The 26,557-nt window shown below is 41.9% G+C and overlaps 1 long non-coding RNA gene across 1 annotated transcript; it reads left to right on the top strand.

The window, feature by feature from the left end:
• The first annotated feature begins 13,767 nt into the window (after positions 1-13,767).
• Positions 13,768-15,511, top strand: LOC147897111 (uncharacterized). The gene is made up of 2 exons (XR_015541794.1): positions 13,768-14,650; positions 14,740-15,511. It is a non-coding gene; the product is annotated as an uncharacterized LOC147897111 (long non-coding RNA).
• Positions 15,512-26,557: the final 11,046 nt, after the last annotated feature.

Genomic DNA, 26,557 nt, shown 5'->3' with positions numbered 1-26,557 from the left:
CTCTCTTGAATCAAGTATTGGTGGAAGAGCTACCTAGTGATTGGAGAGACCCCAAACCTACCTACTATGGACACAACTATACCCAAAATGGTGACAATGGAAATCGGTCTAGCATTATAAGTCACTACATTATACAAGATGATCGATACATCCCGGTCTACCAAACGGCACTGATTCCTGAAAAAATAGGATATACAAACATCCTAGACAAAACACCACCCATTCAATGCCATATGTGTCAAGGGCCACACCAATGAGTGTCCATATAAGGGGCAATCTAAGCAGCCAATCACATGTGCACCGCGTCTAATACACCACCGCAATTATGCACTAGGTGTGGTGTGGACCATCTTTTTAAGGATTGCTTGATGAGAAGGCCATCTAAGTCCACAAGCCTTAATTTGTTACACCTTGACAGAGGCCAAGTGTCATCAGTATCCTTGAATGTAATCACGAGGTTACAAGCTAAATCCCTTAATAAAGAGCTTCGCAAACAAGCCAAAAGGGATAAAGCTAGCACGTCATAGCCTAGAGATGCAACTGAATCAGCACGAGTAAGCACCAAGGGTACAACGAAGATTGGGAAGGGAAAACATAAGGTCATCATCCATGACAAGTCGGATGACAATACAGCCTCCCTAGCAACATCATCTTCCTCTGGTGATACTCTCTCAAATGGTACCAGCAACAACCACTCGCATGAGGCAAATGAGGCAATGCTAACGGCTTCAACCCATGGCCAAGCTACAACACCTAAGGGTCACGGTGAATATCCCAACCCATGGGTGGGGAAACAAGTCTCACCGAGGCTCAAAAAATTGGTACGAAAGGGCCACGAGGAATGTGAGCAGAGGCTCAAGGCAAGCAAGAGTATTGATACAATTCATCCAAGACATGAGATAAACACTCAAGCCTCAAAAGCCTTGCAAATACTTGAAAGGTTAGATGAAGAAGGTGTGCCATGCCGTTCAATAGAGGGATCCACCCTAATGCAACACATGTTTGAAGAAGACCCCACCTTGCAACAAGTAAAGGAGGATGACAACATGTCCTTTTATGGCTTAGAAGAGTCTAAATCAATAGGCATGGAATCTATCACTGGTCCTCGAGACATTGTAGGATTAGCCTCATTCCTGTCCACTCAGATCAAGATGCCCATCGTGACACTATTACAGGGTAATCCTACTCAATGGAGAGACCTCTCGCATTAGATGAATGGGCAAATAGTGACACCCCAACCCACAAATCCTGATAATGTTGAATCTCCCGATCACGCTCAAGACCTTCCAAGGGTGCCAGTCAACAAATTGGGCCAATATTTTGAGAGTGATGACACGAATGTAGTGTTACCCATCTCCTTCTGTGATAAGAAGCCATGGCAATCTTAGATGGAGGAGCACGTGTTAGCATCATCATCACGAAATAATGTTGGGAAAAGTGGGGAAGTCCCGACTGAGAGAGTACTTCCTTGGTTGTTAAATTAGCTAATGGAGGCATAGCTCATCCCATAGGAGTACTCAAGGACATTAAAATCAAAACCTTTGGTCTCACATATCGGGTGTTTCTTGTTGCAATGGATTTCCAAAAAAGCCCTAGGTATGAGGCTATTCTAGGGAGACCTTTCTTGCGTATTGTAGGATTGATCCATGATTGGCACTCCAAGAACATTTATCTAAGGAACGATCAACAAGTCGTGAGGGTTGATCTCCAAACATGGAAGGCTCACACTATGTCCGAAAATCTATTTGCAGTAGCTGAATCGGATACCACCGATAGGTATGTGTCGGTAAAGCTGGTTAAAAAATATGAGAAAGAGGACAGTGAGAAGAGTATTGATGAACCTTGGTGTGCTACTTTACCAAAACTAGAAGACTCACTTGATTGGATGCATACACTGGCGGCAACAGATCCACCAAATGCTGAGGGCACTCAAACGATGCACCTTGATGATGAACAACTTGACTCCATTACACCTTTTTACACCATAAGAGCGGTACTACCTAGTAAAATTGATCCTAAGGAGATAGATTTGACTCCATCTAAACTTTGGGTAGAGCTGACATCAGCAGGTGCAACATGCCTAATATAGGCCATGGTAGATGGGCGAGCAAGCCACAACCTCATCTCCTGGGAGACATTAAAGCATCTTGGCAAGGTACGCCTTCAAGTATGTGATTATGAAAGTAAGTACATAGAGGGTACCTCTATTAAGGTTATTGTTCCTTTAATGTTGAATGTTTCCTTGGACAATTACATTGTGCCTTGCAAGTTTTTTGTAGCTCTTGCAGGTACCTTAACGGAAGCCACCATTCTTGGTAAAAGCTGGATACAAGACACTTACAAAGGGTTATTTAGTGATGAATCATCCCATCAAGATGTACGAATTGCTAGCCAAGGATCAACATCAGCAACTACTTCCACCTCCCCACCTCGACAAGGATGCCACCAAGGAAGAAGACAAAGACAAAAGGCAACCAAGCAAATATGGGCTTGAAAGGATCTATTGAATGCTCAAGGATACTTTGAGGGTGAACCATATTTTTGGATTCCAAAGAAACCTCAACATATAAAGCCACCCCCTCCTCTAAACATCAAGCCTCACCATTGCCAACCACCCTCTCATGTAAACAACAAACCTCAACATCAAAGAAGAAGAAGACGCCATCCAACAAGGAAGGTACATTACCAATGGGTTCCCATAAGACTACTCAAGGCCGAGGGATATTACCTTGGCAACTCTTAAATATGGGTACCTAAGCCTTGCCAGAGCAATCAATAGCCCATCCATGCTTGCCCTAAGCCTAAATGTATACCATTACAAAAGCAGGAGCGGAGCCCGAACTCCATCAATACAAAAGCATCAATGAGTGCAGATGCACCAATAGCAGTCACACAAGAACCTACTCTGCAAAGATGCCAAGAATAGTGAGAACCTACTTGCAAGGATGAGGGAAAAGCACTAATGCAGGAGGATCATACGCAAAGGATTTCATCTATCTCCTCTCAAGTAGTTACACAAGAACATGTCTCAAAAAGGGAGATAGCAACACAAGAACCTACTCGATCACAAGTCTATCAAAAGGTATGTCAATTTATTGCATCATCTTCAAGGCAACTGGCAGTAACACAAGAACCTATCGTGAAAAAAGAGACAGTAACTGCCGAGACAAAATCTGAATCCACTTTGGGAGCCACATAAGAACCTTCTTACTGAGAGATTTGGCATCTATCATCAGGGTAGCTATGCAAGAATCGGCCACACAAGTGATGCCCATCATAATGGAAGTCCCAAAAGAACCTTCCAATGTGAACAACGAATTATCTTCATCCCTGATAACTTTCTCAGGTGAAACGATAAGTATCATAGAAGTGGTACATGTGGGAGATCGCAATGCTCAATGATGCAACATTGACAACAATAAACATGCCAACAGTAGATCCACAAGAACCTACTCCTAAAAATGGAGTAGCTCCACAAGACCTACTGCTGCACCTCTTCAGGTCCACAGCATGGCACACTCAACAAATCACAACTACATCGGCCCAAGGGCTCCTTGGTTAGGAAGATAAGCTACAAACAATATGGAAAGTCAATACACCAATCAACATCTTATTCAACAACAAATCCCATTAGCAAAGCCAAAACATGGCAGTGACTCATGCCTAAGTCATTGTCTTGAATTTGAGTTCACACATGGAACAACAAGTGGTTCTCCATAAGCAGCTTTCAAGGATGCATTCAACTCCAGGGTGAAGGTGATTACATCAATATGGGTTTGGATGAGTTTCTTGTGACCCTCAAAGCTTTTTTCACATTCCTTTACTAACATCACCATTAACTATTTAACTTCTACTCATCCTCTTTTCTTTATTTTTCTTTTCTTTTAGTTCTAGCTTAGAAGCCTTTCCTTCTATAAACCTCTTTAGCCATAGTCCTCATTTTAGGGGTTTGTATGGTGTATTATCGGGCTCCTCTTAATTTGATGACTCAGACAAATAAAGCTCTAGATGGTGCCACAACCTTATTGGGCTCAAATATCTCCAAGCAAAGCCCTCAATAAAATAGATTTTAAAGGAAGTTCAATGTAGAGAAGCAAGACAAAATGTCATGCACAACTCTAGACGTTCAAACATGGCAGACATAGTCTGATGAAAATCCATTAGAAGTCCCACTCAAATAAAATATGGGACCTAAGAGGAGCATGAGAATGACTTTACTTACTTTGCTAACACTAACACCACTAGGATCTTACATCAAAATCCCTGCTAACACCTTCTTCCTAATAACTTACCCCTTATATTTTTTTAAAAATTTATCTTATTCCTTGTTTGAATGGTCACAAGTACTCAACTTGGCTAACACAAACCTTGAGGTGCTAGTTCCAAAAAAATCACTCATCCATACTTCCAGCGAGAATTCCATAACAAGGAGCCACTATATCCCTCTGCTGCAATGGACCAAAAGAAGATTCAGCCCAATGCACATGAAAGACTACTTTGCATTATCTTCATGGACAACACTCCAACAACCATCCACGTTACACGATCTAGAGGACTAGATCGAGATTAGGAAGGGGGGCATGTTAATAGATTGGTTAACAATATGCGAGTACTAGTTAAGTGATGTGATTTGATGGACAATGGCAAGCCCATAGAGCTAGGATTGTGTCTTGGAGCTAGGTGGGCCCAAGGGATGGTAAAAGAATGAGAAGAGAGTGGTATAAAGAGATTAGGGTTGGCCCTCCCTTCAAAAGGTGACTTGTATAAGAGGCCAAATGGTTGACTTTGGTCTTCATTGTTGTTTGCACAAGTTTGAATACAAGCTCCCTCTTCTCTTCCAAGAGTGTTTTGGGTGTTCCCTTGTTTCTATTGTAGTGCCCTTGTGTTTGCCACTCCATCCCCCTTCACTCTCCTCTTCCCTTCTCCTTCTCCCTCCCCTCTCCCCTTCTCTTTCTCCCTCCCCTCTCCCCTCCCCTCTCCCCCTTCCCTCTTTTCTCATGGAAACACATTGAAACAAATTGGAAGTTGCTTGAGTGACACATGCAGATGGCTCGTGCCTTGCATTGCTCTCACGAGGAGTAGCTTGGAGTGGAGGCTCCATTGGCATTCCTTCAACATCCCCATGACACGTAAGTCACCGTGGAGACAACACAACAGGGGATTGACTAAGCAGAGGCTAGATTTTAAGTGAGATCTAGGATTCATAGTCGAGACCACATTGTACTATTGCACCAAGATGAAATGTTTGCACAACATTAGGCTGTTTGTACTTGGGCCTAGAGTCCCACCTATAATAGCTCAGCTTTCCTTCAATCCTTGGTTCATGTCCTTTAATGTTTATTTCACATATTCGTTGAGAGTTCATCTGCCATGCTATATCAACCTAAATTGTGACTCCATTTAGGATAGCTGAATAGACTGCAAGGATGAGCATTTGAGTACTAAGAATCTGAGTAGCAAGGGAAAAAGGCCATCAACATCTAGTGATCATGGTGGGACCTATTGTAAAATAGTGTTGAGTGGAATGAGCATTAGAAGCCTCTAGCCATGAGAGCACAATCACTGAGTGAATGAGGATACCTGCTCCCAAGTCACAAGCTATGCTGATTGGTTGGAGTGATATCCTACTTCAAATGAGTGTAATTAGGTATCAAGTGAAGATCTATGACTTCTCAGACTCCTTGCATCTATAAGTTTTTGGACGAAAGAGTGCAGACAAGCCATCGTTAGAACACTCAAAGCCCACTCAAAGTCATAGCAGATGTTCGAAACATATCTGAATGTTGACAAAGGTATGCCACCCAACGAGAGGAGCATGTTTGTCAAGGTAGAATAGATTGTCAAAACCAAGTGACTAAAAGACCAAGGATGAGCTTGAAACCAAGAATGGGCACTCAAAGGCAAAGAATTAGAGCAAAGAGTGGCATTAGATAGCAAAGATCACAAGGTATAAGGAGACCCGACCCAGCTCGAAGAGATGCATCGTTTGACTACTACGTTAAGACCAAAAGTGAACCATCCCTCGGATTGAGTCAAGACATATCTTTGACCAAAAGTTAACTAGTCCTCGAATCGAGTCAAGATATGCCTTTGACCAAAAGTGAACCAGTCCTCGGATTGAGGCAAGACAGGCCTCTGACCAAGAAACACTATTAAAAAATTCTCTCTTTTTTCCAAACCGGTCACCGCCACAGCATATTCACCTAGTACACTAAAAAAATTGATATTTTTGGGGCACTTGATATATTCACTTGCACACAACTATGGCCTACAAAACAAGAGTAGAGATATAGTGGACAAGGAAGAGAATGTGAGAGAAATGAAAATTCCTTTTTAGTATAGTATTATGCACATTTGACATCATAAATGAACTCATTGTTCCTTTTCCAATCATTTTGACTTAAACATGACTACATTCTCAAATTTCTAATGAAAGTTATGATGAAAACACGGGGAAGGTAACAAATTGAGGGTTATTATTAATGTATAACTAGAAATCACAAAGTACATAAGCTCAAAGAGATAAGCATAATTTCCAATCAATTTTATTTTCTCATTAATTTCTTAATCAATTATTAATTAACAAATATTTACTAATTAACTTCTTAAAAAGAATATAGAAATTATTAATTAATCGTCAAACTAGTTGTTATATAATTTAAATTGCTAAATACCTCCTTAATTATTTATTATATAATTTCTTAAATATTTACTACTAAATTTCTTATTATTTATTAATTGAATAGTAAATAAATTAGATAACCTATATATGATAATCCAAGAGTTGTTGCTATCAACATAGAGGTGGTGTAAAGATACACCATTTTTTGAAAACAATGCATAAGATATCCTCTCTTATGCCTCTAAGTCAGAAGTCTCTTCAAGAGTCATTAGACTTTGTTGCAGCCCATTGATGCACAACTTAATGGCCCATTGATACACACCAGAACCCTCACGTAGAGTGAAATACTATATTCAAAGAACCAAAGATTAGCATTGGAAATGGAAAGTAGAATTTAATTGTTTCTAAAATAATTTACTTGACAAGCCCTCAAAAGAGGAAAGAAAACAAAATATGCATGACTATGCTTCTAGCTTATATGTGTGTCTCCAATGGGCATGATACTTTGCACAAGCATTAATGTAAGTGAGATTAAGTGTTGTACAAAGTATCATATATTATTTGCATGGTTGGACATGCATATTTCTTGGTTTCTTACCATGAATCATGCATGAGTGTTGAATAATATGCATCAGGGTACTTCTAGCCTATGTATCCATCTCTGATGGGCATAATACTTTACATAAGCCATAATCTAAGTAAGATTAAGGCCTGTTCAAAGCATTATATCCTTTGGATATCATTTCATGGTCGGACATGTAATTTCCTTATTTCTTACCTAAACCCTAAACCCTAAATTCTAAACCTTAAACCCTAAATATTAAATGCTAAACCCTAAATCTTAAAGCTACCTAAAATATAGAATAAGTTACTTTGTTTAAGATCTAAACCCTAAATCCCAATTTAATGGCAAAAAAATAAGGAAAAATCAATTCTACAAGCATTTTTTTGAGAAACCCCCATTTTTTTGTGTTAACTTACTAAAAAGTTCAAAATGTAAACAATTGTTCTAAAAAACCTCCATTTTGATGTACAAAATGGGAAAAAAATCAAATGTGGAAATATGTTTTTTGGGGAAAAAAAAGCAAAAATTTACAAAATCTAGAAACTTTTCTGAGAAACCCTTATTTTTGACTATTGATTTAGGAAAAAATCCAAAATGGGACATGGTTTGACAACTCTCACTTTTGGGTATAGATTTGATTAAATTTAGAAATATGAAAAGATTTAAAATTAGAGAGGAGGGCAGACGACACATGTGGGTGTAATAAGGAGAAGAGGGAGGGAGTGAGGGGGGAGTAGGGAGAGGGAGAGGGGGGGTACTAGGGAGGAGGAGAGCGAGAGGGGGGACCGAAGAGGAGGGGAGAGGAAAGGTGAGGGAGGGGTAAGTAGGGAGAGGGAGGGAGTGACTAGGGAGTATGGAGAGGGAGAGGGGGAAGTAGGGAGAGGGAGAGGGAGAGGGAAGGGGGAGGGAGAGGGAGAGGGAAGGTGAGGGAGGTAGAAGTAGGGAGAGGGTGAGGAAGGGGAAAGTAAGGGGGTAGGGGGTCCCTCTTCCCCACCCAGCATGTGGTGCACGCCACATGTTAGGCCAAAAACTCTCTCTCTCTCTCTCTCTCTCTCTCTCTCCCCCCCCACTTCAAGCAGCCCCCCCCGCACGCCAAATGTTAGGCAAAAAGAAAAGGGGGTGGGGGGTGGCCAACATGTGGGGTGCACCACATTATATCCCCCCCCTTCTCTCTCTCTCTCTCTCTCTCTCTCTCTCTCTCTCTCTCTCTCTCTCTCTCTCTCCACTTCAATCCCCTCCCCCACATACACATGCCTCCTAACTCCCCACTCCCTCACCTTCCTTCTCCCCTCATCTCTGCTCCCTCCTCTCCCTCTCCCTACTCCCTACCCCCCCTCACTCCCTCCCTACTCCTATCCCCTCCCGGCTCTCCCTCTCCCCACTCCCCCCTCACTCCCTCCCTACTCCCCGCTCACTCCCTCCCTACTCCCATCCCCTCCCCGCTCTCCCTCTCGCTCTTATTTCTAATCCCCCCCCTTCACCCTCTCCCTACTCCTCCCTCTCCCCCTCACCCACACCACATGTGGCAAGAGGAAGAGGAGGGAAAGGGAGAGGAGGGGAGGGGAGAGGTGAGAGACATGAGAAAGACGAGGGGATGGAAGAGGTGGTATGTGTGTGTGTGAGAGAGAGAGAGAGAAAGAGAGAGAGAGAGGGGGGGGGGGAAGGGGAGAGGAGAGGGGATGAGAGAGACACAGAGGAGGGAGAGGCGACATGAGAGAGAGAGAGAGAGAGAGAGAGAGAGAGAGAGAGAGAGAGAGAGAGAGAGAGAGGGGGGGGAAGTGAGCGGCATGAGAGAGAGAGGAGGGGATAGGTGAGAGAGAGAGAGAGAGAGAGAGAGAGAGAGAGAGAGAGGGGGGGGGGGGGGGAAGTGAGTGGCATGAGAGAGAGAGAGAGGAGGGGATAGGTGAGCGACATGAGAGAGAGAGAGAGAGAGAGAGAGAGAGAGAGGAGGGAAGAGGTGATCAACATGAGGGAGAGGAGGTGCTGGGAGAGGGGAGAGGTGACATGAGAGAGAGGAGTGGAGAGGTGAGAGATGAGAGAGAGAGGATTGGAGAGTTGAGAGACATGAGAGAGACAGAGCCATGTGAGAGAGAATGGGAGGAGAGGAGGGGAGGGGAGAGGGGAGGGGCAACGTGAGAGAGAGGAGGGGAGAGGAAGGGAGGAGAGGAGGGGAGGGGGGAGGGGAGGGGTGACATGAGAGAGAGGAAAGCAGAGGTGAGTGATGGGAGTTGAGAGAGAGGAGGGGAGGGGGGACAGAGGAGAGGTGGGAGGGGAGTTAAGGAGAGAGGGATGGTGGGATTTTTTTTCAAATTTCAAAATAGGGAAAAGGGGGATGGAATCAAATTTTTTGAATTTGTTTTTGAAATTTATATCCTCAAGCCATTTTTTTTGGGGGGGGGGGGGGGAGGTGGTTGACTAAGCACGTGAGGTTAGCCAACAGGGTGTGAGTGTATGAATTTGGGGATGGGGAACCCAATCAAACTATTTGTATAAGTACACACATAAGTTGAAACCTCCACAACATCCAATCTCCCTGCTGCAATCATCTCCCAAAAACCTACACTCATAGAAGAAATGGCAAGCAATGATTGAAAGAAAGGGCATAAAAAAAAGAGATGTACTTGTTAGTAGCAAAGAAGACAAAAGCCAAAAGGCTAGAGGGCCTCGAGATTCATCCCCCTCCCCCATGACATTGGCCCTTGGCAACCTCAATTGGTGCATCTCAGTCGTGATTGCATCGTATGTGTCAATAGCCTCTGGGGACACTACTCTATAAAAAGCAAGGCTCCCACCTTCCAAACAAAGGGAAGGTTGGCCATCATTAGTGGTGCCAAAGTGGACAAACAAAGATGAAGAATAACCAAAGCCAAACGCAATCAAATGTGATGACCTATTTGCTGAAGATGCTTGGGTCTAAGGGCAGGGCTATGCAACAACCAAGGTGAAGGATTCAAAAGCCAAACAATTACTTCTATTTCCTCTTTGAGCAAGTTTGGCTGAAGGTCCTAGACAATTGCATGTCAAGGTGTTGGTACGGAAGGCATTAAAAGCAGTGCGACTTAGCTGGGCGAAGATCATGGCCTCCCAAATCCAAGACCAAGTGGAGAAATTGAAGGCTAGAAAGAAAAGGGCATGCATATTGGGACCACACCTCTACTTGTTGGTGTAAAGCAGTGAAGAGATGCACAATTAACTACCACAATTGAAGGAGAATGTGCTAGATGATATCTTTGATGAATCCTTGAGGCCTTGTCCCATGTAGCGAGTGGAGCACCTCATAGATGGAGGTTGCAAAGTCTTAGCTAAGCTTAGCTCCAATAGCCATTGGAGGCACCTTAGTGAACGGAGGTTATAGTATATCCTCATAGCTTCATCCCTAGCCTTAGCCCCAATATCCTTAGTAGCCCCAAGAAGGCCAAAAGGTCACGAGAGAAAGGAAACAACCCTATCCCCAAAGACAAAGAAGAAGATGATGGTTCGTTTTGATTCTTTTAGTAGATTGATGGAGACCATAGCCGAGACTGATGCTAGCCTTGCCTCGAATCAATGTTGTTGCCGCAACCAAAGAGGATGAGTAGAAGTACTGCTATAATGATGGCCTCATATTTTGATAAGCCCTCAATGTTGGATAAGCAAAGGGCATGCATAGTTTGACCACACCGCCTAGAGTGGTAGAGTTTAGAGCACATATCGCCATGGAAGAAAATGAACATCTCAGAGCAACTTCAACCTTCCTACATAATGAACAAAACCAATGGCAACTAGAGACGATGAGGGCAATCAAAGAACATGCCTATGCTATTCATCATCACAAGGTTCCCATATCAATTGCGTACGATCATAATACAAATGATCTTGTCATGACACCTTTTTTGTTGAATCTCCTAATGAAACTTAAATGAATTGCAACATCTTTTAAGATGGTCAAGCAATCTAGGCCTATTTGAAATGTATTTGCCATGCTTCACTGGTTCTCAAACATTATGTTTTGTGACATACAATAATGACATATTTTACATTAAAATTGATTAGGTTAACACAAGTGCTACTTTCTCATCTGGTAAAGGGCTCGGGTCGCGGGCTCAAAATTTAATTTGAGCCATCCGATTATGGCTTTTTCAAGTGGCTCCCCCATTTTCGGCCATCGAATTTTGTGCCTCCCCCATTTCCGACAGTCGAATTCCATCTCCATTAATGCTCCGTGCCACGGCCGCCCACTTGCTCTACCACTTTAGATTAGGGCCTTTGGATGTAACACAGATCCAAGGGCTACCATTGCTTCACATTCAGATCCATTGGACCTAATTGCATCTGATAGCCACGGATGCCTCTACTGATGAGCTACCTGTGCCATTCGATTTAATCCAATCCGACGATCCAAATGAGGTGCTCTTCGTGTGCCCTTAGATCTGCAACCCATCCTACAGTCATAGCATCCCACGACCCTCCACGTGGCATTGGCCACTGCGAGCCATTTTTCGATTGCTTTCCTTCTTGGAATGGCTTCCTACCGGCACATTCCATTATGCATTCAATTTGTTTTGCATTAGATCTGCACTAAGGCAATCAAAATTTTTGACCAGGGGTAATCATTAACCCATCAATAGCTGGGGTTGGTGGAGGATCGATCCCAGCCATCTGACCAGATCTCTTTTGTAATGGGAAAATTGCATCGAGATTTTGACTCGCAGAAATTACAAATCGACTGGCAATTTGTAGTTCACTAAATGTGGTGACAAGACCACAATAACTCCACCTGCATGCATCGGATCAAACTAGGATCTAATGGCTCGCAAATCGCACCCTTTAGTAGCCAATAGATCTTCCCCATGCACATCCACATCCACAACTGCCATGTCACACCACTCGCGCTCCAGAGCATGACATGCGCACACCATGAGCCTTCAAATGCCATGTCGACACGTCTTTGAACACAAATTAAATCACGCCACGTGAACGATGGAACCTGCCTCTGCCCATTCGGCCCGGTTGCCGATTTCAATCGAGAACTGGGGAAAGCAACTTCCAACCGATAGTCGCCGGTGGCCGGGTGGCCCTGGTATCCTCTTAGGGATCAGCTCGGGGAGCCTCCTCCCTACTCCCTTCCTACGGAGCAAACAAGGTGAATGATAACAAATCATTCATAGGGCCTACTGGAGATCCAAATAGCGAAAGAGGGTGGAGATGATGAATTCAAAGGAATGAGATAGATAGATAGATAGATAGATAGATAGATAGATAGATAGAGAGAGAGAGAGAGAGAGAGAGAGAGAGAGAGAGAGAGAGAGAGAGAGAGAGAGAGAGAGAGAGAGAGAGAGAGAGAGAGACCCTGATAATGTGGATGAGCAAAATAGAGAGAGAGAGAGAGAGAGAGAGAGAGAGAGAGAGAGAGAGAGAGAGAGAGAGAGAGCCCCTGATAATGTGGATGAGCAAAATAGCAAGTAATAATCCTGATTTTTAAAAAAAAAAGGCCATTTTCATATTCTCCTTCGCTTAGGCCTCCCACAAAATAGCAAGTAAAAATCGTGAAAAAAAAGCCATTTTGATCTTCTCCTTTGCTTAGGCCTCCTTGTGGTAGGCCAAAAAGTGAAACATGATGGCCAAAGGAATGTGGAAAGGGGAAAGAAAGAAAAAATGCAAATTCAAATTTAAACTCACACAAAAAAGAGAGTCTAAAAAAATAAATAAGTAAATAGGTATTTTTCGCTTCTACTGAGCGGAGCCTTCAGTAAGGCCTCCTCGTGACAGGCCAAAAACGTGAACACAAGGAGGAGAGGCAAGGAAATGCAAGAAGGCATGCGTAATTAATTATGGGGAAGAGCAAGAATGACGAGTATGAGTGACTTGCCTCTTCACCTGCAGGCCTACATCTTGTCGTTCTTGTAGCCTTGTGCGAATGATCTCTGCTCTATCTCCTCGACTTATCGCGCATGGCGTTCCTTGCTCCTCCACCCATCTCCTCCTTCCCTATCCATATCCTCCCTCCACTTTTCTCAGCTCCGCCCTCACCTTCCTAGCTTTTCCTCCTCCATCTCCCGTTCCTTTGCCTCTTCCTCCTCCCTCCTTCACCTCTCCATTTCCTTCTCTCTCTCTTCCCCCAATTCCCAACCCATCAATGGCTAGGGTCGACGAAAAGTCGATCCTGGCCGTTGGATCAAAAAACCTTCAGTATGGTAATGTTCAGAACCGACGGAATCCACGTAGCAGGTCATTTTGGACAGGGTAATTAATACACCTGACGTGATTGGCGACGAGAAATCCACCACCGTTGATCCAAATACACATCTAATGGCCATAAAACACCAAGATTTCCAGGTCGTTAGATCTTGGTTTCCATCCTACGATCATGAAGAGGCGTCGTTTGTGTCTTACCTCTCAGATGGATGCCACATGTTAAGCCCACCTCCCCAAGCCATTGACGACCAAAAATCGCTAGTGGTCGCCGTTTACCGGTTGGAAACCGACCCCACTGGCTCCCGACCTTCCGCGACCTTCCGGCCGGTCGCCAAGGGCACCGGTTTCCTCCCGGTAAATGCCTCCCTCCGGCGATTCCCTACTCCTTTCCTTGGTTGTCCTCCCCTCTCTTCTCCTCCCTCCGTAGCGTCACCATTACTTCCCAATCCCGTTCCCGCTTTCACGTCAGTAACTAGCTCCTCCTAGCCAACCTGTATTTGCTTTCATTTCTTTCTGGAAAACTTTTACATTTCCATCCCCTATACCAACCTCGAAGAAGAGGAGCTCAAGGCCAACGTGCATCATGGACGGAGTGGCATCATTTTCGTACTCAACTTTCAAAACATTTGCTTAGTCTGTCTCACGGAGCTTTGCTTTTGGGATATTGGTTTCCACGGGCTATCCCTAGCGGAGTATTGGTGCACCCCGACATTAGAAGCACTATACATCTTCGAGCCTCTTTCATGTCCTGCCAAAAGAAACCTACATCATGAGATGTTGAAACATGATAGAGTGTGTGCTTTGAGGTCAGCCTTAATTATCTTGAAACGATGGTCAAGACCCTGATAGCCATATGTTGGGCAATTTGAGACAAGGTGGACAGCCAGTGGATTTGGACAACTGTCAAATGATATTTGAGCATTATTGGACCTTCGACACCCACTCTTTTATGTCTGAAAACGCTGGCGCTCAAGACTTCAGTATGTGAGAACTATGCCGTGGTCCAATTTGATGAACGCAATCACTTAGATTCTCTAACCATTGGTTCTGGAATGGGATGGATCATGGAGTTTGTAGCTGGCGCTACTGCCATTCGGATAGAGGGAGACGATTGGGCCACGACTTTCTTGATGGATGTCATTAACAGTTGCAGAGGAGCCAAAACGTTGAAGCTTGATTTTCGCTTTAGGGAAGACGATGAAGATGAAGAGGAGGGACCTTTCTTCCTAGACGGCCTGTTACATTTCCATGACCTTAGCACGCTTCATATAGGTGCTGCTCTGATGGAGGTGAGGATAAACCTACGTTTCACAATAAGTATCAATCATTTTTACCAACCTTTTATTAACTTCTTTCCGTGGTGTTTGTGCCTTTGCAGTATTGATTTCTCTTTAAAAAACGTGAAGTTTACACTTCCAAAAGTACAAGCAATCACCTTGAAAGAGTCACTGCCAAAGGATTTGCCCTGGTAGCTAGGCTTTTACAGGCTGCACCATCTTTGCTATCTCTGGATGTTTCCTCTTATGAACCTGTCATCCGTGGACCTTTGATGGATCTTTTTACAGGGTTTGAACATATTAATTGTAACCTTGGGGAGTTGCTATAATCTCATACTAATGCTGACTGGATTTTGCTCAAGAACTCATGTAAGGAGTGATGCATGTAATGAACCCAAATGTGTCCCCTCTATGTCCATCATGCGGAATCAAGAAAGAGACTCATCTCCACTTTTTTTGGGAATGTACTAGGTGCGGGTGGTGTGGAAGAGAATCTGCTAGTGGTTCAAGGGAGCAGATAATGTTTTCCAAGTGACAGGGAAGCAAGCTTCTGGGTGATTGAGGAAAATGCAATGATCCTATCTTTGATGTTTGGCAACTAGTCCAAGCTTTGCAATCCATATGGAAGTTTCGCAATAAGGTGGGCTTCAAGAAGATGCAGTGGAATGTCATTTTGTCTAATGAGATTTTCGAGGTTCTCAGGTTAACTCTAAGGTATTATGCAAGAAGACTGTTGCCAGTTAGGCAGACTTATATGGCCATTATGAAAGTAAGCTCTTCTGGGCTGTAAAGAATGCTACTCTCTTTGTTTTTGTGCCTACATGTTGAAACAGGCTGTAATCTTTTCCTTCTTTTTCTTTATAAGAATGTGACTTTCCCTTTATGCCAAGAATAAATAAATCATTGAAAGAAGTTCAACTTGTCAACACAATGTAGCCTCTCATTGTTGCATTGCTTTGTGGTTATTTACATGCAGTGCTCGTTTATCATAGCTGCCTTGCTTGATCATTTGGTAGGTACTTATTTTATGTAAGTAATAGGACCATGACCTCTAGAATCTGGATAGGTGATATGGCTTATGAAAAGCTTTTGAGTTTTGTGTGTGATGGGACCTTAATCTGGATTCTGGATAGGTCTTATGGCTTGTAAGAGATAGATATCAATAGGCCTCATGGCTTCATTTTCTGGTGATGTATCCAGAAGGCTAAGCATATGGGACAGAAAACTGGTGCTTAATGACCCCTTCGAAGAAGAGTGTAATTTGATTACCATTTCACTGGTGCCTCTGGCAAGTACATCCCTTCTCGGCTGCTAGGCATCAAATTTAGCGGTCCTCTAGCTGGAATTATGTGATGGCTAGATTAGTCCAAGTAGATCTGTCTGTAGATGCTAGATCCACTTCTAGCCTTCAAGCTGTAAAATTAGGCCAGCTAGTTATAAAAAAGTAGTGACGTCCTGAAAACTGACAATGGGACAAAAGTTATCCATAAGGAGGATAATCCACCTGATGCAAAAAGAATCCTGCCTCATAGTAGGCTCCCTAACCCAACATTGGGTTTAGGGGTTTGGTTGATTGAAAAACTCTTTTCATGAAGAAGGAAGCTTCTTTGTGAAAATTTCCCATCCATCCTTCGATGGGGTCGACGATCCATTGGAATCTTTGTCCCATTGATTCCATGAGTTCTAATCTAGCTTCCAAGATCAACCAAAGAAACTGATGATGAGGAAAATGATTGCTACCGGCCTCTAGAAGGGTTTTGCCCCATCAGCAAGAAGAAACTACTCGAGGTGTGTAGGCTCAAGTAAGGGTGCCTAGTAGTTGCTATACGAGAGGGCTGAATATTCAAGGAATCATCTCCACGTGAGGAATCAAAATTGGGGCTAGCGATTTTTATAGACTTAATAAAGCCTGCAAGCTCCAAAAGTAGCAAAGTACTACCAAAAAAGCACATAACGTTTGCTTTACTTGGCACCATTGCTTGTGACATCAGCTCAGGCTGTGTGTGTTGTGCCGCCCATGTGCATAGTATCCCACAGGCTTCTGCGAAACTTCGAGCAACAAAGTTGTCGTATGTCTTGCCAGCAAATTGTCACCTTCATGTGCTCCTCTGTGGTCTTTCCAGTCTCTGCCTCGTCCGAGCAAAGCTCCCGCCATCAGCTTTGCTGAGAGCCCAAATAGCCCTAAAATGGACTAACAAGATGACGAGATTGCTCATGATCGCTGCTTGCTTTTTAGCACCGAAAGAGCTGGTTAACATGATAGCAAGCTGTAGATTTAGTGGCCATTATACAACAGGACCAAGAGTTACTTTTCCGATCGGATCACGAACTCAGGCAGCTTTAGGTTCTATTGTGTTGCAACAGGCCCCTAGGGTGATACTTTTCCTATCGGATCACGAACTCAGGCAGCTTTAGGTTCTATTGTGTTGCAACAGGCCCCTAGGCTATTCCTCCGGTCGCATTAACTTTTGGCAGCTTGAGCAATCTCCAATGCTCAAATCACACAAAGGCATTTGCCCAGATCGGGTCAGCTTCAGCATTGCTGTCTGTTGATATGCATGCCTCCTAGTCCTCGATCAACTAATTGAATCCCCAGCCTAAAGGCATCTGCTAACCTTTTGTAAGCATTAATTGATCTGAATGCTTGGGTTCATTATGGTCCTAGTATCTTCTCTGCTCTCTGGTTAGTTACAGAGGAGGAGTCCACACTTTAGGTGGCACCGAATACGTAAGTACGGGGGGAAAGATTTCTCCATGAGATGTCTGGTGGGTGTACGTGCCTCACTTGCTGGCTCTCAAAACAAAAACTGGTTGTTGGATAACAGGAGCACCTAGCAGCCTAAGGTCTAGACTACCAAGAGCTATATCGTATTTGAAAGTACGAATGTGATCCCGCACTCCAAGGCCTAAAGCCCTCTCCTCGGACGTCCATGAACTCGGCCTTCGGTTTGTATTTACAAGCTTGGCTCCTCTACTTTAGCATCCCACTCTTATTCTAGGAGCTTTAGCCTTGCTTCTCCATAAAGATAATTTTTAATGGATTAGCTTTGCTTTCTTGGTTGGCTTAGTCTTAACCCAACCCTAGACCCAACCAAATCTTAACCTTAACCATAGATCTACTAATCATGGTCAGGCGTTGGTCAATTTTGTTAGGGGCGCAATAATTCTTGGCCTAGCACTCTTCCACCTTATCCAGATCTATAGGTGTTAGTACCTTTCTTGATGCATTCATTGTGGCTTTGGGGTTTTAGCTCCCCTTTTGTCATTCTTCCACACCTTCCTTGCCACCATGAGGTCTCAAGATAGAGACCTCACAAGAGGAGTTGTATGAGAGAGATTGAGGATTAGAATCCATGGCTGGGTCGTATTTTAAAGGAGGCCCTATATAGGTGGAGCAATGACTCTTGGAATCTTTCTTTGTCAATGTTAATGGCTCACTGCAGCAACTTCAATGACTATTAGATAGTTAATTTTTGTTGGCCTTAGCATATAAAGTTGCTTCACTTGGGAGTGCTCTTGTGAAGCCTTTATTATATTTGCATTGTTGTTGAGGTGTTGCTATCATTGAGCAATCAATCAAGTTAGAGGGTTAACGGTAGCAAAAGTATCAGTAGGAGAAAATAGAAACACTCTTACACGTGAATTCATTCACATTGCACTTTTGACAATTGACACACATAGGAAAGTAAGTAAAGTTTTAAGAGTTTGATAAAGCAAATGCAATTTCGTTTATACTCTTTAGTACAAGCAGATACTATTGCTCTTAGGATTACAAAGAGGAGCACGAGAGTATGTTTGAGTCTCATTCTTTCTGTTAGTATCTACTCCTCTTTTCCTATACAATATGAGTATAATTTATGAATAGACTATTCTATCTCATATCACCCGGATGTAGGTGGTAACCCAAGCCTAGTCATATTAGAGTACTACCGATTCATAGTCTAGTCAAAACATTCTTCAAAACCTTTATTCTCTATTGTAGTATGTCATACTTTGTGCAAATATCTTCAAATTGGGCTTTTGAAATTGCTCTTTTGTCTTCTATTACCTTCGGCTACTCTCTTAGACGTGCTACTTGCTTTTGCTCAATGACAAGCATAGCTTGGGTAGACTCCGTCTCTCTTTGGGACATTCAAGATTGATGATCAGCTCCTTTGAACTCCAATTCTAACACTTTGGATCAGCCAATGATGCCTTCCATGCATTTAGCTTGTCGATTGTCTATGCAAGCTCTCTCTCTATCTCCCTCCTAATATCTCTTGTGAATTCTTTGCATGCACTGATGCGTTCATCCTTGTAGACTAGCTCCTACTTGGACTTGAGTTGCTTGCTCTCTGTAAGCCTCTTTATACTAAGCTACCTTGAATCTTTGTGCGTCTTCTTGCTGTTGAGATTGTCAAGCCTCAATACTAAGAAGCATGTAGGCCTCACACTGTCTTTTTATGTAATCTTGGTTCGCTTGGAGGTGCACTTTGTGTTTCCTTGACCTTGGTGACCTTTATTGGACCTCGCTCCATGTTTGTAGATAATAAAATTTTCTCGATGGAACACACCTGCAACCTTATTCACTCTCCTAAGGGATTCTTTTGCCAAGCCTTCATCTTGGTCCTCTCAGGGAATTCCTTCATTTGATGAATCTTCACTAGACTTAGCAGTGTACGGAGGCTTCTTCAAAGAGTCATCCAAATCAAAAGGTAGGGTAGATGCCTTCTCCTCCTTCGGTAGGGGATTACAATATGTTAACTTAGGTAAAGGAAAAGAAGGAAATAAAAACTAAAATCATTAAATGGTCTCATGAGCATTCCCTTGAAGATTGTCGTTTGTCTGAGACACCGTCACTTAGCTCTGCTCTTCTTTGGCTCATTTTCTTCACTGCTCATGAACACTTGGACTCCCAAGAAGGTTTTGATTGCCTCTATCCCCCACTTGTTAATTGGCCACTCCCTTGAGGGCTTGATCGAGGGTTGATCTTCTTACGAGTTCGGAGGGCACTTCCCCTAGGCTACTACTAATCCATCATTCTTAGTGTCTTGAAGTGAGCTGGTTGTAATTGCCACCACTTGCCCGTACCTTGCTGGGTCAATCATAGTTAGATGCCAATGCATTGCTGCCAGGTAAGATCCCATAAAAATCAACTGGGACTTCTTCTTGTAACCACTAGCATCTTAGAGAAACACTTTAAGGTGATTGCAGTGTGGACATCAATCATCCATATCATCACTTGCACTACATAGGCACCTTGAATGGCCCTAGTTCTGACATAAGCTGAACTTTGCCTCTTGTGCACACTGTGAATCAACCCGATGAGCTCCCTTATGAACTTATTTGAGCAAGTGGATCGTTTAACTTCCAACTTCCAAAATCTTAGAGCATGTCTTCAACATTCATTATGTCGATTGGCTGCATGTACTCCATCATCTTTGCATCGGACATCTTGTAGTTGGGTCAATCAAAGAGAATGAAGGGGCCCCATTGTCCAACATGCATGCAATGAAGAGACTGAAGGGGCACCATTGTAGTTGGCTCAATCAAAGAGATTAAAGGGGCACCATTGTCCTAAATGCCTAGCATGCATGCGATGAAAAGCCATTAATCGGATAGAATGATGCTTGCCAATGGACCTCTTTCTCATTTAGAAGGACCTCATTAGTTGCTAGATACTCAAACCTCATTAGGATATCTAGAGCCAATCCGTTGACTTCTTTTGGGAAGGTGTCAAAAGTAAGCACTCCTTGAATGACAAATTTTGGGGAGATTTCACCACGGTGATAATAGAGAGCATGCAAATTGCAAGCAAAACCAAGAAATTGCCGAGAGAGAATTTGGCAGAGTAATTGTTGCTCGAATGCGTAATGATGCCCTCCTTTTTCACCACTTTTTATAGTGTTCAGATATAATCAAGATGTTTGGATAGATCATCATAATGAGGAGCGGGAAATCCATGCAAGATACTTCTCCTCTCACTAGGAATCCATGGTCAAATCTCATTATTATTACTTAATTGGAACATTATCTATAGTGATCTCTAGCTCGAAAGAAACCAAGCTAGCAACTAGCTGATCCATGGTTGCTATAGTCTAGCCCCTACAACTACCTCTTGTGATAGTTCAACACAAATCTCTCTAGGTATTTGAACCTCGTTGGACTTTATTTTGTCAAAAAGATATCCTCTTTATTCAAATTTGGCTTAAAAAAGATGCTTTTGACTTGTCAAAACATTTTCAACAGCTACCAATGTAGTGCATGCGTTCCAAAGCTATAAGATCATGTAATTTTAGCACATTGTGGAAGAACTTATTTAATAATGTGGAGATACCCAAAAACGTAAGAATGGGAGTATGTAGTAGATGTGCAAACCTCAAGAGTCAATGACAAAGGGCAATAACTTTGATTGAGTGAGGTTCAAATATTTTTACATGTACAAGTTGATTCTCTAAAAGATTTTAAGTATGTTTAATAATTTCTATGTAGTTTTACATGCAGCTCAAATTAGTAGTGCTCTTAAGCATCATAGAGAGTAATAAGCTCAAGAACACTCAAACTTGTTCAAGCATGAAAATATATTGGGATCTATTAGCCACACTTTATTGAAAGTGTGGATATCTATCTTGAATACCTATTTGCCACACTTTATGAGAGTCCAAAAGCTGTGAAGGAAGAAACAATTGAGCAAATGCATCTTGTGGGATATTTTTGGTGTCACAAAAGCTCCAAGCTCATAATGATCTAAATCTATCAGTCACAATAACTCATCGCATTATCACATCCTAGGAAGGCCTTCTTCTAGAATACTATAGATCCATCTTGACAATACAATGAGAGAAAATAAAACCCATACATTTCTTGCATACATGCAGACTTTTATTGATAAGGGAATTTTTTATAAGATCAAAGTTGGATTCCTCTTGGTTGGTCATACTCGTGACCAAATAGATCAAATGTTCAGTGCCTTCTCCAAAAAATTTAGAAGAAAAGATGCATTCACTTTGGTAGAGAGTGATGGATCTTGTGAAATACTCCACGGCTTGAGATGTATCAATTGAAATAGATATATGATTTCAAGATACTCATTCATGGGAGAAGGTGATAAATTTTGTACCAAGAAATTGAATGACTTGAGCTTTAAGCATAAGTTTGTCATAAGAAAAATCATAGATTAAATAACATATCTGTATATGATAAGCAGAATACTTCTTCTCTAGATTGGGTGCCGTGGGTGGCTTATTATTATTTTTCTTTATTCTAGTTTGTGAAATTCACACTTTTGTGCAAGAACTTCTAGTGATTGATAGTGACGTGAAGCAGGAACATGCTCGAAGAAGGGATGTTGATTATGAAAGGCACATGTCTATGAGGATAAGTTTGATTGAGAATGCAAAAATACACTTTAGAAGTGGAGACATTGGAGTGTGGTGGAATGATTTCTTTGAAGACCAAGCCCACTTCCTTGATCAATTTAAGAGTAACACTACTACTTTGTGCAGTCCTATGGCCAACATCATCTCCTTCATGAAGACAACCTATACCGCAAAGTCTAAATGCTTGAGGTAGAATCTTTAATCAACATACTTGCAAGAGAGATGTACCTTGGTGCATGACGATCTTACCAAAGATGATAAGAGCATACTAAAATTTGAGTAGATCCATAAAAGATTTGAAGGTTAAATCCATGATTACAACTCTAGCTTGAGAGGACTCTCTTGGACACCATTTTGGATTGTAAAAGTGGTAGAAATTCAAAAGTCTATGCAAGGGGAAGTGACTTCCATTGTTGTGCAATGGTTTAATACTACACATGCAAGTGACTTCCCTTATTGCGCAATGGTTTAAGACTACACATGCTAATCCATTGAAAGGGAAAAATGCTAAAACCAACGATGATTGGGTGTTCTTGATCTTGAGGAAGTAGACATATAATGGTTTTCAGCTTACAAATGACAGATTCGTAAGAAAGATGAAAATAGACATTCTCTTTAAGAAAGCTCCATCGTATGCCACACATCTTGTTGGCTCCTCCTCTAAACTCACATGGTTGCAAATGGAATGACCTTCAAGCAATGAAGAAAATCTTCTTGTTGTTGATAGTGACAAGGAGGATGGATCATTCACTTCAAATCATCATCCAATTATGATATACTCTTGCAGAGAAATAGCAAGAAGTAGTTGCAGATGCATGCATTAGATCATTGCCATCGGAGTGAAGTACGCGAGCTGTGTGTCACGATTGGTTGGAGCATTCAAGATAGCAACATCACGCCATTCAGGTGAAGAAGACCAGGTCTCGAGTCTTCACAAGCTTTAGCCTGCACCCTAAAGTTCGTAGAGTAACAACCCTACCAACACCTCGGGAGATGCACGTCCGAGAGGCAATGCTCTAACCTAAGAAATGGGCTATAGAAAGTGAAAGGGGTGCACAACTTAGATCAACTAGCTGCAAAGAGGGGGACATTAGTGATGTTGGTGTCCCATGAAACAAAGGAGAAAGGGCTATGTCAAAGATGTTGTCAATCAGAAGAACCAACATGGCTCCAGCGGTTGAATGTAGAGCCGAAGCAATGCATAATCATCCTGATCTGAGAAGTCTATGGGCTTCAACAAACGTAAGAAAAGGAGAGAGAGCCTAAGTGCGGAAGTCATTGCTAGAGTTACAAAATTTTGGCACGAAAATACAAGAGTTTTTCCAAATAGAAAGAACATTTGTAAAAAGAGGACGGGACACAAGGTGTTTGAGGAGCACATCATACACATGCTTGATACAACAAAGGTCAGTGGTGCCTAAACCAGCCTTATGGTTATTTATGATTGAGCTTTGGGATAGTTTACTTGTTTTATTTCTTAAACGAGACTTGGACTAAATGTGATTGTCCTAAATGAGCCCGGTGGTTGGAACATCATGCAACTGTAGGCTAGTTCACCTCAAACACCAGTTATGTGATTGTCCTGAACTGGCGTGATTGAACAGGCATTAGTTGTTGACCAGCCCGGTGGCATGGTTGAGCAAAAATTAACAACAATATATTTCGCAATAGAAAAGCAACATATTGTTATTTTACTAAACCAGGCAATTATTAGATCATTAGTTCAATTTAGATTCATTATATACTGTAATTAGACAGCATTTTTGCATGTACTGTGTTTTGTCTTGTTTTAGTAGTGCAAAAAGGGGGCTCATTATATTGTTGTTCCATTTAAAAGAGGGCTCATTGTTCTGTTGGTTGGTCCTACATGTTGGGTTAGCAGACGGAGTTGTATCTCAAGTTTATGGATCAGAATTTTGACATTTCAATTGGCCAGAGGATCTTTGAGCATTGTAAGCCCTGGTATGTCAGGAAACTCAAAGACAGGAATGTTTGTTATTGCAAGACACGCATAGACTTTGACCTGGCATGGCAAGCTATGAATTACTTGAGATCTGGTCATGTTGGAGCATTTCTCCATGGGGATTGATGCCCATGTCTCCCCGATGAATGCGCAGTCTGTAGGCCACCTAGATCCTCATCATGTGTTGTAAGGGAGAGTAGGTTTTGTAGCCTAAGGTCTCTTGGGAGCCAGTGGTTTGTCAAAAGGGAGACCGTGAGTAGCACCACATTGAATGCATTCATGGCACATGCAAGCATTGTAGTCTGAAGCTGAAGAAGAAGACATTTCATGTCTGTCCAAATGAAATGAGGAAAGACAACCATATTGCTCTAAAATGGAGGAGATTTAAAAATGTCAATGTTGACAGATCCGATGAAAAGAGATGGCTTAAGAGCACTCAGCCTTATAGGTCACGTGGTTCAATCCATCCCAAAATATGTGCTTCACAATTTTACGGCCAACTAGCAGGATAAGCAGTTTAGGACATGCCTTGCCAATTTTCCCCATGACACTATTGTCTCTGTCATAGATTTTGCTGAAAATTATTCATTTCAAGAACAAGATGAGATACAAAGTGCTCACTGGTACAACAAACAGATAACAATTCTTGTGAATATCACGTACAATCATTTGCTTGATTCTTCTACGACTGATGCCAATCTTCTTGTTGCTGATTCATAGGAGTCCAGGTCAGTGCAACGCATATACCATTTCTACATTTCAGATGAGAGGGAACATGACGACCTTGTTCATGATGAAAGTATGGTGTTGATACAAAAGAAGTCGAACTAGTAGAGTGAAAGCACATGCATACTTTTGGTTGTGTAGCTCTAGCAAAAGTTCATCTATCACTATACAAAAAAGTTGCCCAAGTTTTCAATTCCTTTGATGATGTTAGCAAACCATATGTATTGTTATTTTTATAATTACATAAATGTCGACAATTTTCAAAACTTCCATTTAAAATACTCTTAAATTTAGGCGTCTTTTTTGCATGAATTTCCCCCCCTATAGTGATATTGTGCAATAGCGTTTTTAATTATGATTTAAAAAGTATTAAATATTTATTTAAAATAGGTGTATACCATCTAGTTCTCAATTGTGCACACAATGTTACTTTCTTTATGTGAAATATTATTTAAAGCTCATCTTAAGAGAGAACCTCGGCTAGTTCATTGCATTTTGAACTAATGTAACCTTGCTTTTCTAATTATATCACTTTGTATGTGTTCTTTCATTAGTATTCACCCTTATTCTAGCAATAAATTTGGTTTTTCTTATGTAAATTTTTTTTGGTTATGAGACAGCAATGGTAGTACAATAGCATATCATCTTTGTGAGATTGTGAGCTTTTATGTTAGGCATTAGGGCTTAGTCAACTCTAAGGAAGAGGATAGAGTATAGAGGGTGTGCACTTTCTAGAGCTGCAAGCGTGTCCTTTTCCTTAGGGTTGTGAGATCTGCACTTATGCATTGGGGCTTGGCCAACTCTAAGAAGATAATATAGTAATTGAGGGTGTGTAGAGGGTCTCTTTTTTCTTAGGATTGTGAGCTCTTTTACTTTGTTAGTATTGAGGCTTGGGAAATTGTTTGAAAGAGACCAACTTTAGGGGGTGTTTTATACATTTGCGTTTCCTGGGATTGCGAGATCTTTTACTTCTTCAGTATTGGGGCTTGGACAATTCTTTGAAGAAAAATAGATTTTAAAGTGCGTATTTTATGTCGGATTTCTACGACTCAAGCGAACAAAATATTGGCACTTATGTGCTTTCTCTTGAGTTTAGGCTTTGTTGTATTAGAGCTTGGATGAATGTTAAGTGGAGTTTTGAGATATTCTCTCTTTTGTAGAGTACTATTGTACTTAGGCTTTGTATATAAAAGGATGAATTGTTGTGTTGTGGTAGTTATAGTAACCATGGCTCTATGAATCTTTAAAACATCATTGATAGCTCAAAGTACACAAGAAAAGCCAACTAAGCCACCCAGTCCAGATGGGATTTTGTGGAATATGCACACAAAAAGATTACATCCACTGGGGATGCCTAGCTTGCAAAAAAAGATGTGATTGGAGATGCTGCATTTGTGAGAGGTTCTTTTTTAAGGTGATGGTAAACATCATATTACTAAGTGTGCAAGATTGGTGCAAAAGAGATTGATGATCAATTGTTAAAAAAGCTTTCAAATCAACTAGGGTCTATTAAGCATCGATGTGATGTGGTAGATCCTTAAATGCCAAGAGTATCAGTCGCATAGTCTGTACCACAAGGGAAAGTATTGGGGGCAAGCATTGAGAATCTTGATCATGCAACTCCTTCCGCATTGGGATCTCTTCTAGTCGAAATAGGCAACCAAGAATTGTAAAAGCCTTGAGGGAGACCAAACTTCAAAATGCCCAAGCTAGTGTTGCACATGTAATATATTTCTATGGATCAGCTTAGAGTCTTGTTTCTGATCCTTCATAAAATAAATCCTTGAAATCAATTGGGAGATATGGTGAAACTTTGTGATGCCATCCTATTATGCCATGCAAACCATATTGTTGGATGCAACATATTGGAAT

This window comes from Dipteris shenzhenensis, chromosome 11 (genome assembly GCF_047967505.1).
Source record: "Dipteris shenzhenensis isolate YYH24624 ecotype China chromosome 11, Dip_SZ_1.0, whole genome shotgun sequence".
NCBI classification, from domain to species: Eukaryota; Viridiplantae; Streptophyta; class Polypodiopsida; order Gleicheniales; family Dipteridaceae; genus Dipteris; species Dipteris shenzhenensis.
The sequence above is the reverse complement of the archived record's forward strand: the minus strand, read 5'-3'. Positions and strand labels throughout refer to the sequence as shown.